Source organism: Alexandromys fortis, unplaced genomic scaffold (genome assembly GCF_014885135.2).
Source record: "Alexandromys fortis isolate MF-2015 unplaced genomic scaffold, M_Fortis_MF-2015_v1.1 scaffold_6, whole genome shotgun sequence".
Lineage (NCBI taxonomy): Eukaryota > Metazoa > Chordata > Mammalia > Rodentia > Cricetidae > Alexandromys > Alexandromys fortis.
Window position 1 is genome coordinate 6279148 of NW_026067902.1, and position 17427 is coordinate 6296574.

Below are 17427 nucleotides of genomic sequence, written 5' to 3' on the forward strand. Positions count from 1 at the left end.
GACTCCTGTGCACTGGAACAGTGGATGACTGACTGTGCACTGGAACAGTGGATGACCTACTGTGCACTGGGACAGTGGATGACTCCTGTGCACTGGAACAGTGGATGACCTACTGTGCACTGGAGCAGTGGATGACCTACTGTGCACTGGAACAGTGGATAACTCCTGTGCACTGGAACAGTGGATGACCTACTGTGCACTGGAACAGTGGATGACTGACTGTGCACTGGAACAGTGGATGACTCCTGTGCACTGGAACAGTGGATGACCTACTGTGCACTGGAACAGTGGATGACCTACTGTGCACTGGAACAGTGGATGACTTACTGTGCACTGGAACAGTGGATGACCTACTGTGCACTGGAACAGGGGATGACCTACTGTGCACTGGAACAGTGGATGACCTACTGTGCACTGGAACAGGGGATGACCTACTGTGCACTGGAACAGTGGATGACCTACTGTGCACTGGAACAGGGGATGACCTACTGTGCACTGGAACAGTGGATGACCTACTGTGCACTGGAACAGGGGATGACCTACTGTGCACTGGAACAGTGGATGACCTACTGTGCACTGGAACAGGGGATGACCTACTGTGCACTGGAACAGTGGATGACCTACTGTGCACTGGAACAGGGGATGACCTACTGTGCACTGGAACAGTGGATGACCTACAGTGCACTGGAACAGTGGTTCTCATTGTGTGGTCCACATATAGCAGTTAGGGTACTTGGGAACTTAGTTAGGGGTTCAGTCCCTGGCCTTCTTGCAGCCCTGCTAAGCGAGGAATACTGGAAGAGCTATAAAAGACCAGTACAGTGACAGATTCCTCACCTACCAAACCCAAGGCTCTCAAGGACCCAGACGCTAGGGTTAGTTCCCAGTACCACAAAGATAAAGCAAAAGGGCTAGGTATGTTCACCTGTAACCCCAGCTGAAGCAGAAAGATCAACCCTGAGTTCAAACATGTATGCCCAGACAGACTCTGTCTCAAAAACATAAATAAAATAAAATAAATGTTGGGACTCGGCCCAGTGATCTTAATTTTATTTAGTAAACCCACAATGACACTCATTTTTGTCTGTACAGTACAGCCACCTGTGCTGCCCTTCTAAGTCCAAACTGCCCCAAACCTTGTCAGGGTTGATTTGTTGTTTGTTTTGTTGTTGTTTGTCTCTTCTTATATTTTTGTTTCTTTTTAAAGTGTGTGTGTGTGCGTGTGCACGCGTGTGCTTTTGTGTGTGTGTGTGTAATTCTAACACAAAGCTAGAGTTATTGGCAATTGAGATATGAGTTATGGGAACTGAATTCAGGTCCTCTGCAAGAGCGGTTCATGGTCTAACCCCTGAACCGGTTCTCCAGTACCCCATCAAGGTTTTCTGATTCCTTTAGAATAATGCAGATTCAGGAGTACAATGGAACTCACCCAGTGATTCTAATATGCAGCCAGAGTTGAGAAATATTTTCCTAGACATCCCACGCCCTTCCCTACCCCACAACATCTCTGATAATTCCGGTAAGATGGGCCCTGGCTCTGCACCGCAGTGGTGGTGTTTCTGCTGGACACAGCCTAGCAGGCACATGGCCCTTGCTCTTGAGGTTGTTCGGTGGAGCAGCAGAGCTTGCTTCCCCCAGCCTGCCCCAGCCCTCCCCAGACTTGCTGTATCACAGACTTGTTGTGTCTCAACAGGTCCCCAGGCATCTCTCGTCCACTCTCTGGATAGACCAGAGCCTAGAACAGAAAGCACTGAGCATGTGTCTTCAGACAGCAGAAGGGAAATGTTTCTTTCCAAGTCTTTACATGTTCAGCCGCATATAACAAAAGACATTTTGACAATAACCTTTAAAAAAAAAAACCTTCTGAGCACAACCAGAATTATAGGCATGAAGGTAATATAACTCTGTGAATTTCTAACAGGGGATGGACTTCGTGAGCCTGGGCTTCTGCTGCCTTTTGGACAGAAATGGCACTTCTACACAAGGGTGTTTGAGAGCCCAAGCCATCCTGTATCCTCCCCACATATGTAACTCAAACTAATGCATTATGGGAATCAGTAACTAAATTGTATTTCTTGCGCTCTTACCATATCCACACACTGTGCTAAGTTAACAGAAATGAATTTGTTTAACTTTCCAAATAACTCCCCATGAAAGACTAGAACAAGGAAGAAAGCATGAAACAGACAAGTAAGATCCGGGAGCAAAAGCTCAATTCATCTGTTGTAGAACATGCATGCAGATCCACTGAAAATACCAAGACCAAAAACTGCTCCAAAGGAGAGCAGGGCACAAAGGCCCCAAACAACTGCTTTTTAAACATTAGGTTAAAAGTCCTCCGACAATGAGAAAGAGCCAGAATTAAACAGAATGGTTGCTGTGCCAACCCCACAGAAGTCAAATATAACCAGCCAGTAAATGAGAGTAAACATTTAGGAATCCCTTGCATGTGGCACACGACTCCACCCACCCTCCCTGGCACAGGCCGAGACGTTGATTATACGAATCCCGCTGGCATTTCATGTCCTCATGCGAGTCATTCGGAGCATCCTCCTCGCTGCTCGACGTGAACATGACCAGACTCATTTGAGTAATTTGGCACATTACGGCGATGACTCAGTAGTGCAGACGAGGGCAGCAGCTCCAGCCCGTGCTCTGCCCCCTCCACCCTCACTTGCTTCTTTTGTTCAGTCGCCTGGTATAGATGGCAAGAGAGAAGACATTTGGCATATGGACAGGGAGAACAGGGGTAAAGGTCATTTTCTCAGGACCGGGATTTACCAAAGTACCAAATAACCAATTGGCCTGCTACATTTAACTGCATCTAATACATCAACTTTGGGGAAGGCGTCTGGTCTAAACAGTTTTTGCCATGCGTTCTGAGGCGGACTATGTGGGAAAGGGCAGCCAGGTGCTTATGTCTGGAGAGAACTTAACGCCTCACATTTGCCAGGCCGGCAGTTCACCTCATCTCTCCCAGCATTCCCTGGGTGACTGTCGCCCCTCCCCCACTAATACAGTGAGGTCGACATGCTAACCCAATTTGTAGCAGGGGAGTTTCCAATGAGCCCTCCCCGAGCACTGGGCAGAAGTGGAAGCCATAAACATGCATATGGTTTTGCTTTTCACGGGATCAGAAACACTCTTGTTGCCAGGCAGCTTCTGACCGAAAGAACTTCTGGGCTGTGGTCAGAGTCTCGGCTGATGGACACAGACGGGGCAGCTCAGGCATTTCCCATCACACAACACTGGGAGCGCATTCTTAATTAAGAACTTAATATGATAGGTGTCTCTAATCCACCCCACAACTTTCTTTGGAGTCGGGCAAAGGGTTGATCATGAACTCATAATCGCTATTGCCCAAGGAAACTTAGAAGATCGTCTGGTCATAGTCCTCTCTTTGAAAGGCAAAGAAATTTGGGTTATAAAGACCTTGGCAATTTGCCAATATTTTGCAACCAGAGAAATTTTGGGTTTGGTGCCCGTGCTAAGTAGAAGTTTCTCTGCTGGGTTAGACCGTGGGCACAAGTACTGAGACCCACAGAGGTGCCCCTTAAAGATACAGCTTTCCTTGTCTTTCTCTCATATGTGTGTGTAGTTGAAATCTTAGTTTGCTTTCTATTTTTATGATAAAACAAAGAAACACCATGACCAAGAGCAACCTAGAGACAAAAACTTTATTTCAATTTATATATGGTGGTGATCACAATCTACCCTTGAGAAAAATCAAGGCAGGAACTTGGAGGCGGGACATGAAGCAGAATCCACAGAGGAACACTTCTTAATGGTCTGGTCCCCCAAGGCTTGCTCAGCCTGCTTTCTTATAGCGCACAACCTGCTTTCTTTTATACCCCACAGGCCCACCTGCCCGAGGGTGGTACCTCTCTCAGTGGGCTAGACCCTCCCATACGATTGTCAATCAGGAAAATGCACTCCAGATTTGCCTATAAGCAATCTGCTGGAGGCCTTTTCTCAATTAAGGTTCCCCTTCCTAGCTAACTGTAGCTTGTGTCAAGTTGATAAAAGTACCAGCTGGCAGAGGGCCCAGGTATATGTATCTCAGTTGCTTCCTAGTTATCTTGATGCATACAAGCCTGTATTAAATGCATGTCAGAATCAGTCCATCATGAAACGGCCTTAAGTCAGAGAAGGGAGATTTTGGGTTAGCAGGTCATTTTGACTGAGTCTCCAGGAAATGCTTCTTAATTGTTGACTTTCCCGAAAGTGTTTTGTTTTCTTTTTTTTTTTATCAGATGTTCTTGTGGTCAAAACAAGGCCTGCTTCTGCTCAGCCAACTCAGAGAGGTTTCAAAGACACTGGGCTGAAACCCGTACTCAACCAGAAATGTGCTTACCTTACATAGGAATGGACACGTGTGTATAGTTCATGAGATTGCTGCGCAAGGCCATCGTCGATACTAGGACACGAACATGAGCCCGATCCTGGAAGGCATTGCTCATAGCTGTGGGCGAGGGCTGTTCACGAGCTACAAGCACTTCTCTCTTACCGGCCCACCTCGACTTCTCTCCTCGCTCGGCATCATCAGGATGGCTGGAGGATGTTCACAACCACCTTGTTCATTCATCGTGATGCTGTAGCTCTGCTTTTTAACTTGCCCTATGGTCCACAAATACGAGTAGACTAAAGAAAGGAGATCACCATCATTTGTTAGTAAAAAGGTGACACTTCCAAACACCTTCTCCTGGGAACCCAGACTTCTTCTTGTTTTTTTAAACAGATCTAAGGTTTTTACTCATTTATTTAGTAATTTGTTTTATACTTAAGCAGAAGTGGATTCTTCATGATAGAGACACAATGCTTTAAAACAAAGTATCTTACAATCAGTATTCTCCTGTTGTTCCACCATCTTGAGAGGAACCGTGAGGTATACAAAGTTTGTTCGTGGGGCATATTTTTGTCCAAAGAACCTCTCTGCTCCATCTCCTGGGCCTCGAAGAGATTTTTCAATGGACATCCGGACACTCATTGAAACTGAGTTGTTAGGGGCTGACCACAGCTTAGCAGCATTTAGAATAGCTTGGGTTGCAGAGTCACGTGAATGACAGGGTTCAGCAGAGGAGAGTGGGAGAGTGTGGAAGGAGAGTGTGGAGCAAGGGTTAACCGAGACTTAGGAGGTATGAAAAAGCCATAAGGAAACCTACTACATATGGTCAAAAATATATCTATGAAATTCTCAAAGAATGAGTAGAAATATTATATACAATGCACACATATATAATTTATTTATATGTATACGTGTCTGTGTGTATTTAGAGAATATCAACAGGAGTATTCTAGAAGTATGGATGGGCATAGCTCCCAGTGTCAGGATGGATACTTCCATGTGAGTTCTTGGTCAGAAAAGGACCAGAGCATTTGAACAATTCGGGATAGTGCCCCTGTTTCTCTTTGAAGCAGCTGGAAAATATATTAGGACTTTTGGAAGAGCAAAACACACTGGAAGATATATTGGTATGGATTATAATTATTAAAAATTTATGTGTGTGTGTCTATCTCTGTCTCTGTCTCTCCCTGTGTCTCTTTCTCCCTTTCTTTCCTCTTTGTGAGAATTTTATCCCAAGTGTGTGGTTGGGAGGGAACTAGGTGGTATCTTCCCCAATACATTCTCCACAAGGTACCCAATGACAAGACAAAATTAGATTTTACCAAAGTTCACCTTGGAGAATCAATGAAAAGCAGAATTGAATACAACTGGCTGTGAGGAGTAGTTGGGTGTTCATGTGAGGGTACAAGTAACCCTCTCCAAACCCCTCACTGTCTGAAGGAATATCTGCAATCCACAAGCCCAGCTGTGATTTTTTTTTTGCAAGCCGGCATAGTTGATCTAATGAAAATGGTAGCAGTTTGATTCAGAGTCGTATACAACACACACACACAGACTCTCTCTCTCTCCCCCTCTCTCTCTCTCCCTCTCTCTCTCTCTCTCTCCTTGGCAAAATTGCACTACACTTGCCCATCTCATCATTAATCCCTTAGAAGATGATGCCATCTTATCCCCTGTATGAGCTAAGTACTGTACTAAGAAAATCAGGAGGTTTAACATTAGCATTAACACAACATGGTTCTATAAACTCTAAATCAAATTTTGCCCATTATCAAAATGTCCTGTATGGATTCTTCATTTTTTTCGAGCTCCTAATATCTATCCACACAGCATACTTTATCATTATTTCTTTTCATATTCTTTTAAACTGAAATATGTTTCCGTTTTTGTCTTTCATAACACTGACATTTACTTAAGAGTCCAGGTTGGACTTAACAGAATGCCCTTTAACTGGGGTTGGAGGTAGATACTCTCTCAAACGTGTATACGCTTAATGGAGACTTCAGTGCCTTGAAGTATATGCAAGTTATGAATATGGACATGCTATTCAGGAATATATTATTAGCAGAGTACACGGGTTATACAAGCAGAAATACAGTAGTAGAATACCATGTAAAGAGAAGGGAGAATAAAGATTTACCATCTTAGAAACAGCACAGTTAGACAATCTAGTCTTTACATTCTTTCCATCAACAACTTGAAGATGACCAGACGTTATTTATCTCCTCTGCTAAAGAGAATGAGACGCTGGTATTCATGTAAATAATAAAGAAGTAACTATTTTTTCATCACACACTCCAAGGGCAAACTATTAGTAGCTGGTTTTTGCAACCCAGTGGCGAGATCTGCAAAACCATGGAACACTGGCGACAGCCTCCATTAGCACCCTAAGAACTAGAGACAGGAGCCAAGAAGCCTGGGTCTCAGTCACTGTCTGAAATGATCTCTGGCAAGATGCCAAACTCTCTGGAGTACAGTTTTGTTATCTATAAAATTATGGGTTTGTGCTCCATGCTCCTTGGTGTCTCTTCCAGCTCAGTGACTCTATGAAAGGCTCAGATCTAGAGCATTTGGAATCTGATCTAATGCCAGCCTGGGCAGCAGTTCAGAGAGGGGGCTTTCATGTATGCTGCAATCTTGGGAGCATCCATATAAGACCCCAAGTAGGGGGTGGGATTTGTGAAGGACAGGAAGAAATTTGGTAAGTGGAAGGAGAAAGGAGGACTATTAAAACGGAGGGCAGTATGCATGAGCCAGAGGGCCCCCCCCCCAAAAAAAACAGCTTCCCTGCACCAAGTATTTAGATAGTCATCTTCTTTGGCTCTCTGATTACCATGGAAATGCGCAGATGCCCTTGATAGTGATGGATGTGCACATGGAAGAAGCAGTGAATTCAACTTAACTGATAGCGTCAACAGCCCAACAGCCCCATAAAAAGTATTTCTATACCATCTTGCATCCTTGTATATGGAGAAACTATATATTCACCCCATTCCATTAGAAATTTTTTAAAAGCATCTTCATCTCTGCGTGAGTGCACATGCTGAGGCCCACATGTAGAGGTCAGAAGACAACGTCCAAGTAGGTTCTCTCCTTCCGCCATGCCAACTCCAGGATCAAATTCAGGTCACCAGGCCTGGCAGCAAGCCTCTTTGCCTGCTGAGTCATCCTGAGAGACCTTCTGAGTTACTTTTGACAGATGAGGGCTAGGGCACAGTGCAGACAACTCTGGCTCCTGTACCGCCTGCTGCTGAGGTTGGTGACCGGCTTTCTTTGCAGGAGAGGCAATGTCTTCACTGCAAATGGATCCTAAGCCCGTGAAGTTCAATTGATCTTCATTAGTTTCTGAGCAACTATTATGCCTCCAATTTTGCACATGGTGACATTGGACCCCAAAAGAGTTTATTAAATTGCTAAGTACTGGCTTTTGTTTCTAAAACTTGTGCTTGTAACATCTGTGATCGCCACATTGGTTTCTATAAGCATTTTTGCTGATCCTTTAAGCAGTGCTATCCTTCACAGATTCCACGGATGAGCTTGAAATCTGGGGTAACATCTCCAGAATCCTACCACACTGGATCTGTCCATCATCAAGTGCACCCCCATTGTCAGTTTCAGAAGGGTACTCGAATGGTGATTTACTTGACAAAAAGAGGTAACAGATTGAGCATGGCTGCTTTCGAGCATTGCATGCTAACCAACAACAAAAGCCATGTCAAGTTGATATCAACAACTACTTGCTAGGAACTTAAAGTGATTTCACACATCTCTGGGATTTCGTATGATGTCAGTACCTGAAAGGTGGTTTTAAAGTTTTGAAATTAAGAAGTCAATGTTGTTTGACACACATAGATTTTGAACCAAGTTTACATATGGGTAATAGAAAATATGAAGGGTAAAATGACTCGAAGCGGTGTGTGGATGAACTGAACCTGTTTCTAAGATTTATGACAGGTAGGTCTGGTGAACAGAAGCCCCGATCAGCTTCCCAGGGTGAAGGGCGGGATGCAGGCAGCAGCCATTCCTTCCTACAGTCTGAAGGAAGAGTGTTTCCTCCCATCTCCTAATGAAGCATGGTGTACATCTCACTTAACCCTCTTGTGAGTTATTTCTTCTTCTCACAGACGAAGACACTGGGGCACAGAATGGCGGAACAAGTCAACTGGGCCCACAGCCTCTACTGGGCACAGCTGGAATGTGGGCACTGCCAAATACTCGGGTTCTGTGCTTTGAATTCCACAGTATCCTTCTCCTCTACCCCAAACTATCATAATGAATTCACTGGATGTGGTGGCACATGCCCATAATCCTGAACTTGAGAAGGCTAACACAGGAAGAGTCATGAAAACTTCAGACCAGCCAGAGCTGATTAGTGAGACCTTGTCTCAAAACGATCAAGCAAGCACACCCTGTTGATTGTCTATCTAGAGAAATGCTGATTTAAATAAACATATCTCCAAAGAATATCAAATACAGTGTTCCTAGTGTTCTGTAATACTTGGCTGGCATTAACTACTAAATCATTCCCTTTATATCATCCCTGATCATCAGTGAAAACTACAGGAAGATTTATTATAGAATTAGCGCAATTAGAAAGCTCTAGTAGAAAATATTGCTGTCCTTCAACAAACACATGAACAGTTGAATGTAGTTATACTTTTTTTTGTTTTGTCTTATTTGTTTGTACATTTGCATGTTTTGCTAGGTATAGAACTCTGGGCTTCCTGCACAGCAGGTTAAATCCCTAGCTCCAAGTGATTGATTTTTTTTCCAAGTAGTTCAGAGTTTCTACGAAAGCTCGGTTTCACAGTGAACTGAGGTTTGATGCTTTCCACTCAAAGCATAGCAGTGTCAAACACTAGTGACTGAATGACTGTGCTTTTGGAATTCATGGGTAACAATTCATGGGTTAAATCCTATTTGCACACTGAATTAAAAAACTCTTACAAGGACATTAGCTGGCAAAAAGTACAACAAACCACACGTATTAGAGTGGTTTCAAATCATTGCTACCCCATCTGTCATTAAATGAAAAAACACTCAACAGTTTGGCTAGTTACATGTGTGCACGTGCGCGTGTACGCACACACACACGGGGGGGGGGGGGAAGCTGTGCATTGCTTTAGGATAGTAATGCATTCTGAAAGATGCATCGTTGGGTAGTTTCATTGTTGTTTAAACATCATGTACTGACACAAGCCTAGTTGGTAGAGCCTATAATACTCCTAGGCTAAAGGGCATCTCCTATTGCTCCTAGGCTATAAACCTTTATAGCTTCTTATCATATCATATATAGCAGAAAATACCATGATAAGTACATGTGTATCAAAAATATGCAGGATACAGTAAAACACAAAGCCGTAGAAGATTTCTTAGTTAGGGTTTCTATGGCTGCGATGAAGCACCATGACCGAAAAGCAAACTGGGAAGGAAAAGGTTTATTCAACTTATACTTCCACATTGCTGTTTATCACCAAAAGAAATCAAGACAAGAACTTAATTAAGCTGGGTAGGACCTGGAGGCAGGAGCTGATGCAGAGGCCATGAAGGAATGCTGCTTACTGGCTTGCTCTACATGGCTTGCTCAGCCTGCTTTCCCATAGCACCCCAGGACCACCAGCCTAGGTATGGATGGCCCCACCCACAAAAGGCTGGGCCTTTCCCATTGGTCATGAAAAACTGCCTTGAGCTGGATGTTGGGGAGACATTTCCTCAACTGAGGATCCTTCTTTTCTTATGACTCTAGCTTGAGTCAGGTAGACACACAAAACCAACCGGTACAGGAAGTCTTCAGCCCTGTTATACTCTGAGGCCCCTGTAATATGTGTAAACCATTGCTGACTAGAACACTAACAGATAATAATTGCTGTCTCTATGCTTTGTGAGTCAACAGTGGCTCTATCTCTCAAGCTCTCTGGAATAAATTTTTAAATCATCCCTTAGCTACCATCTTTTTGCCATTTCTCTTGATCCCAAACTGTCACTTACGGACTCTGCACAATAAGAACTTTTGCTGGCTCATGTTGGATGTTTAAGATGGATAAGAAGACATGGTCCATGTTCTTAAGCAAGTAACAAACAAGAGAGGAAGCTGACAGACAAACAAGGACAGTGATACAGGATACAGCTGAGCCATGCATAAGATGCTATGAATGTTTACCAGGTTCTGGAAAAAAATGTCTGGAGCAACATTTTCCAGAATGAATGTTGTCAAGGGCCTCTTCAATGATGTACTGAGAAGACTCGAAGAAGTCATCAGAGCGCAGATTACGAAACTCTTTTTATCTAGGTAAGCAAATCTGAATTTGATCTTACGGACAATTAGGTACCATGAAAGGTTTATAAATTTGAATGTGATGCCACCCATTCCCCTATGACCCACACCTGGAGAGCTTCAGGCATTCTAGAAAACTTCCTCCATACCTTCACGGCATTCTCCACATTTCAAAATCCTGCCAACATAGTTACAAAAGGGAGTCTGATCTGACCCCAGCGATCCCAGAATTCCTTAGTTCACACCAGCCAGACACAGCTCAGAAATTCAAGTCATCTTATCTAGGCTCCTGTTCCTTCAGCTCAGGTGCAGGGAGCTTGACTCTGTTTCTTCCCAGTTTAAGATGAGCTGGGTCCTGAGGACCCAGGGCTCCATTCCATTTCAAGCAGAGAGTTTGCTTCAACTTCTTACACACACTGGTTTTGCTAAATGAGAATTTTTTGTGGGGAAGAAATGGACACTTTTGCAACACCCCAGCAGTCAGCAGTCAGGTGGTTAACTGTAAGTGTATCTTTTGTCAAGAGACTGAAGGCTGCTCGTGGATATACAGTGTGTATAGACCTGAAATTACAGAACAACAGCCTCGGTGGCTTGTGTCCTTAGGAGAATGTGCCCAGAGTCACGGACTACATCTACCTTTACAACTAGTCTACTGCCTACATCTTTCTCTAGGATCAGCTTGCCTTCCTGCTTCTCACGGCAGCATCCGGTCATTTTTCTAGAACTCCTGGGCTTGAGGTCCAGGGTAAGAAGGAGATTGGTGTTAACTACATACTCCAGGGCTGAAGGATCATGTGAGTTGGGTATTCCTTTGACTATGACCACCTGGATCCACGGGGAAAGCAAGAAGTTTTTCAGGGAGAGCCTCTGACCCAGGCCATCCAACAGGGAAAAGTGCCGCTGAGAAACAGAATTGAATGCTGCCACCTGCTGGAAGGAAACGGCAGAGAGTGGGAGAAGTTCTTTTCGTGGGGCAGTAAAAGATGAAATTGGAAGAAACAGAAGTCACAGGGTCTGCTGAGCTGCTAAGATGAAACGCTAATGGAGCCCAGGGTGGTGGTGTGTTGTGGAAGCATAGGGTATTATGGGTAACTGTAAATACTCCTTAGATGGCACTGCTTCTATTCTGCGTTTCAGGGCAGAAAGCAAGAAACCCAAGAGGCATCAGGAATATGCCTGTGGCTTCTCAGTTGCTGTGTAACAGCAACATTGTTTTTACCTAGTTCTTGCCGAATGTTTTCTATTTCTGCATAAACAAACACATGGCCAAAAGCAGAGACTACTGGCTCCATTTTGCTTAGTTGCTTGGGAATCTAGGAGTCTAGACTGACCTATAGACTTCATGTATTTACTCACAATCCAATCTGCTTCAGAGATATTGAAGGGATAAATGAAAAGGTGGATCCTCACCCCAGAATAACAAATGCACGAGACATATGGAGAGAGGAAGACATAGAGAAAGCAGCGGTCATGAAAAACAAGTCAAGCCATGAAGAACTGTGCACACGGAACAGTCTTCAACAGGAACCACTGGAATATCTGTCCATCTCCACTAGATTTTTGTTCTTTGACTATTAGTAGCCTGGGCTAATGCCAGAATGGCTTCACTGTCACTAAACAAAGGAATCCAGGAACTCCACTGGATGAATATTTGATACATAGGCAGCTTCTGGCTATTCCCCCTTCCAGAATATTACTGAACTAGCTGGAGCCACCATCACCTCCATGCCATAGCCTGGACCATGGCACCACCTTTTACCCAGCCTTCCTGCTCTTCATTGTGGCACCCCTAGCAAGCAGCAGTAACTGTCCTAATACTATGGAGGCTCCAGAATCCTTCTCCTGTCTCACTCACCAGGGTGAGAAAGTTGTCAAACATAAGCATTCTGCCTCACACACTCTGGCACCATCTCGGATAAACATCACGCCATGCACTCTGGTACCTCTTCAAGCCCTGTCCGTTGCCTATTGTTTTTTTTTTTTTCACTTCCTGGTACATTAATACCTTACCCTTCTGTTATTTCTGATTAGACCAGCACTCACACTTACTGTGGAGCCTTCGCACTGGATGGTTCTTCTGCTAGATGATCACATGGACACACACCTTCCAGTCCTCATTAAAATGTCAGTTTCTTGTTAAGTATGCCCACATTTACACTTACAGACTTATGAGCTCTATTACATGCACGGCACGTGTCCCTTTAAGCATAGTCTATAGTTACTATTTCTTCTCACAGGATGCAGAAAGCTGGACTGAGGCCTATGAGGGAGCGGGTGGCCTTCTCATCCTCTGAAGACGCAGCAGACATTTACTTCATGGGTCCTTCCTCCCTTAAGACACCACTTGCTGGTCACAGAATGTTTGGGTGGGAAGAAGTAAAAACTTGGAGTTCCATCTTGGCCCCAAATGTGGAGGGCAGAGGAGCCTTTATAAAACTGACAATAGTTGCACACACCTGTGACAATCAGTGTGGCTCTTGACACTTCTGTAGAATGCTCCACGATCACATCAAGGAGACTGGACACCCACCGTCACAAACCTTGATCATCTCTTTCTGTTGGGAACTATCAAAAGATTCTTTGGTGACTGTTTTGAAGTCCACCATGATTTATAATTAACTTCACCTCCCTCCTCTGACGTAGAACTTGGTCTGATCCCGCACAAACCCTTTTGGCAGGAAGAGGGAAGGCACTAGGAGGCAGGAGACCCTTACCTTAGTTGGGGCCGTGGCCTTTACTGTTGACCCACTCTTCCGACTCGATCCCGTCCGTTCTCCAACAAAGAATCTTCAGAGCTGTGTGCTGATTTCTTTCAGCATCCCACCCTCCACTGAGAGCTCACCTCCAACATCTCTGGTGTCAGTCTCCTGTGCCCAACTGTTCTAGGCATGCACTTGGACATGCAGGCATCCCTGTCATAGATCTGTTTCCCTGAAGGGTCACCAGTGTGCCTAGGTCCAGGCCTACCTGAGTGATTGTTTAGGAGGTCTTGAAAGGAGAAACATATAGACAGATAGGGGGTGTGGTGGGACAAGACACATGAACAAAGTCTTGATGTAGGACAAGAAAAGAGGGGGAAGCCATACGTTGGGGAGTCCCATCTCGTTCTCAGGCTTCCCCAAGGTGTGAGGGGCAGGGCTTCCCCAGCCCCCGTCAGGAAGCTGAGGAGAGGCAGTGCCCGGTGATTACAGTGAAAGGATGATGCGGAAAGAAAATCTTACAGCTTGGCACGTGTTGGGGTGCCTTACCCCATGTGGTATCTTGGCTGCTCTTCAGGTCCGGTAATTACAGGTCTGGCCAAGGGATGGGTTGGGGTGGAACTGAGGTAAAGTGGGTGAGGCCCTTTGGGAAAAGGTGGTTAGGTGTCCGAGGCTGCAAAACCCAGGCCCTGGCCAAACACAAGGAACAATGTTTGGCAACGACCAAGGGGCGGGGTCCTTCCTGGCTGCCAGGCCTGGCCAGGTGTTAGGTCTGCTGTGGACATGTGGGCATCAGTCCCCAGACTTTCCCCACGATGAGCCATTCCCTGGCTCTCTTCAAGCAAGGCTGAGGTAAGAACACATCTGGGGATGCAGCTGGTCCTTCGGGAGATGACCTCATCCCAGCTTCCTATTACCCAGATTCAAAGTGGCTTTGGGAATCGAAGTCTTCTGCTCAGCAGCTATTTTCAAAACACGATGATGCTCAGACGCAAGCGCGGAGGACTGCAGCCCACACCATCACAGGCTAAGCTTGCCTGATGGGGGAATGGATGCTTTACGCTCAGCGAACACAGCCAGACTATATGCCCTTGAGGTCTCTCTTGAGGCAGAGACACCAAAAAACTCATCTGGCCTTTTCCATCCTGCAGTTCAGCAGCAATATGGGTGTTTCTGTACTCTTTCCAAACATGGAGAAGTAGTACCCCAGTGAACCACTCACTAAAACCATCGTGACAAAGTCTGAGATGAAAGGAGATGAAGTGTGATCTGACCCATCTGTGTGGGTCCCAGTTAGGCTAGTAGATCATTTTCTTCTAAGCCCCCACCATGCCTCCTTCTACGAAGAAGCTACATAAGCAGAAGTCCTAGAAAACTATAACAATAAAGGTTCTTTCTTTGGGGAAGATTATTATAGATTTTTAATAAGTCCATGGAATGAAGCCTCCTGTGGTCCTCATTTCACATATCACCGAGGTTCCGAAAGTGGACGTGCTGGCTATACACCGAGGCAAAGTCTCCGGGAAAGAGGAGCCACCAACAAATGCGGCCCTGATGTGGGAGAAGCAAACTTCAGAGGAGAGGAGAGATGATGGCAAACTTCTCAGAAGACCTAAGTTAAGACCAGGAACTTCAGCTACTCTCAAACGGATGGGAGGCTCCTTAGTTAGGCAAGGATCCCTAGGGGAAGAGCAGGAACGTTCTTTGGGGGGTTCACTAGATCTGCATTCTAAGTAAAAGAAGTCATACAATGATAGAACGTCTAGCTAGGTAACATAGGCACAACTTTCCCACTCCTGACACCTTATCTGGGTGCTAGTCAAGGATGGACCTCATGCCTCAGTGGACAGTAGACGCCCAACACTACCCTTTCAGAGCCAGAGGACCACGGTAGCCTCGTCACAGCTCAGCGGTGATGACAATGTTCAGAGGCATTGCTTGAGAGGGAGAAGAACCCAGAGAGGCCAAGTAGGGGCGACGGCAGTTGTGTGCCACAGACTGTCCAAGTTCAGCTCTTCCCGAACGTGGTTAGGAAGCCAGGATTTGGGTACGATGACCAACGTTTTGCTGCTAAAACAAATGCCTGAGACAGGGCACATCTGGAGAACAGGAGGGTTACAGGTCGGTGTCTGGAGGTTTGAGCGCTTATATGGCAAAGGCGCAGGCTCTGCTCGAGGCCCCAAGTGCACTCCAGCAAACACACAGGAAACCTGAGAGAGACTGCAGGCCAGCTCTCCGGCGAGAGCCAGCTCTGATGTCTAGGAGGACCACCCACCAGGACTCATCTCTCTACCACATCCTGATAACTGGCACCCTGGGGAGGAACTTCCCAACACATGAAGCTCCGAGAAGACAGATAGCAAGCAAATGGGAGCCAATGATCGCGAAGGAAGAAACGAATCTTATAGTACCAGATGAAAGTGATGCTATTGGGTAGAGAAGCTTCTAGAAGATTACCTATGTTCACTTCTGGGGTGTCTGGGAGGGCATTAGCAGAGAGGGTTAGATCATGAGTGCTGTGGTATAATCAATAGTTTAATCTACTGAAATTTGCATCTAGCATTGGAAAGTGGTGGAGCTGTGGAGGCTAGGGCTTGGTTGGAAGAAGTTTGTCATGAGAGGTGGCTTTGAAAGGTGTCTCTTGTCCATCCTGGCCCCTTCCTGTTCTGCTTCTTGGATGCTGGGTGGCACATGCCTGCTACCATGATATTTCTGCCTCATTTCTGGCCCAAAGCAGGAGATGGAGTAACACTGAACTAAAACCTTTGAAACTTGAGCCCAAACCTTTCTTCCTTTCGAGCTGTTTCTCTCTGTTATTTGTTATGCCGACATACAGCTAGCACACAGGAAGGAAAGCAGCTGAGGAAGGGCCTCCTGTCAATCAAATTCCCACTCTCACTGGGTAGAGCTCCTTTCCACGGGCTGTTTGGGGACCAGTTAAGCATATGCTCCGGAATCCCCGAAGGATGTTCCTGGAGATGCTGAATTCCTCCGCATTCGCAGCCCTGGGCAGGTGCTCGGTATTTCCAAGTACCTGAGAATCTGGGCCAGGAGAGTTCTCAGCCATGAATTCATGCTTTCTTCCAAGCCCTCTGTTTCTTATTGTCCCTCTCTCCTCTTCCTGATTTCTCTCTTTCTACCCAACAAGGCACCCACCCAGTTTTATTTATGAGAGAGTTCAGTCTGCCAAATGACTAACCGTGACATTTTTGTTCATCAAAGAGAGATGCGGTGAAGAGGCAGGCTTTTTGAAAGGCCCTTTCTGGTTACCATAGATGCCTAGCTTATACTCTTGATTTTAGACTACACCTCCGACACCAATGCTATCAGTCACCCTCAGGGAATCCTCGCTAGTTTGGGAGATTGCTGTTATTTTAGCATTAACTTTCACTTCAGTGATGAAGGCAGGAAAATGTAAAGGGTGTTCCAAAGAGATGGTGAAGCTCATAGCTAGCATCGAGACTAAAAGATGTTCTTGTTTTGTTCTCTTAAGACTATGCATCCAGGCTGGCCAGACACTCATGAGTCTTCAGTGTCAGGTCCCCAAATGTTGGGAGTATAGACAGGCACCACCATACACAGATGGCGATCTGAGATTCTTAATGGCTGTGTTCTCCGGCCTCCTGTGTCTTTCAGGTAATACCCATTATGGTCTTATTCCCAATATGTTTTTTAAGAATAAAATAAATACTTGTTTTAATACATTTTTGGAAAGCATTGGGAAAGGGCCCGAGTCCCAAGTGTTTGGTTAACTGAGTGTCTCAGGGTGGGCTTTCCGGGTGCAAGCTCAGGAACTCATGGCTGCCTGAATCCAACAGGAGCCTCTGTCCTCACTTCCATCGCCATCACAATAGAAGGTTAAAGATTACATTGTGACTTTTCACAGCATAGGTCTTTTGCAGGACACTTGTGAATGTAATTTGCTTTATTTCTCATAGCTGTTGATGCATTACCAGTGTCTCATGTATGGGTAGATTCAGCTTTTTCATCTGCTTGGTCGGCCATGGATCCTGGGGTAGTTTACGGGTAAAAACTATCACAAATAATACATTTATAAAATGTCTTACATACACCTTGTGCTCCACTCATTCGTGCATTTCTAGGTGTGT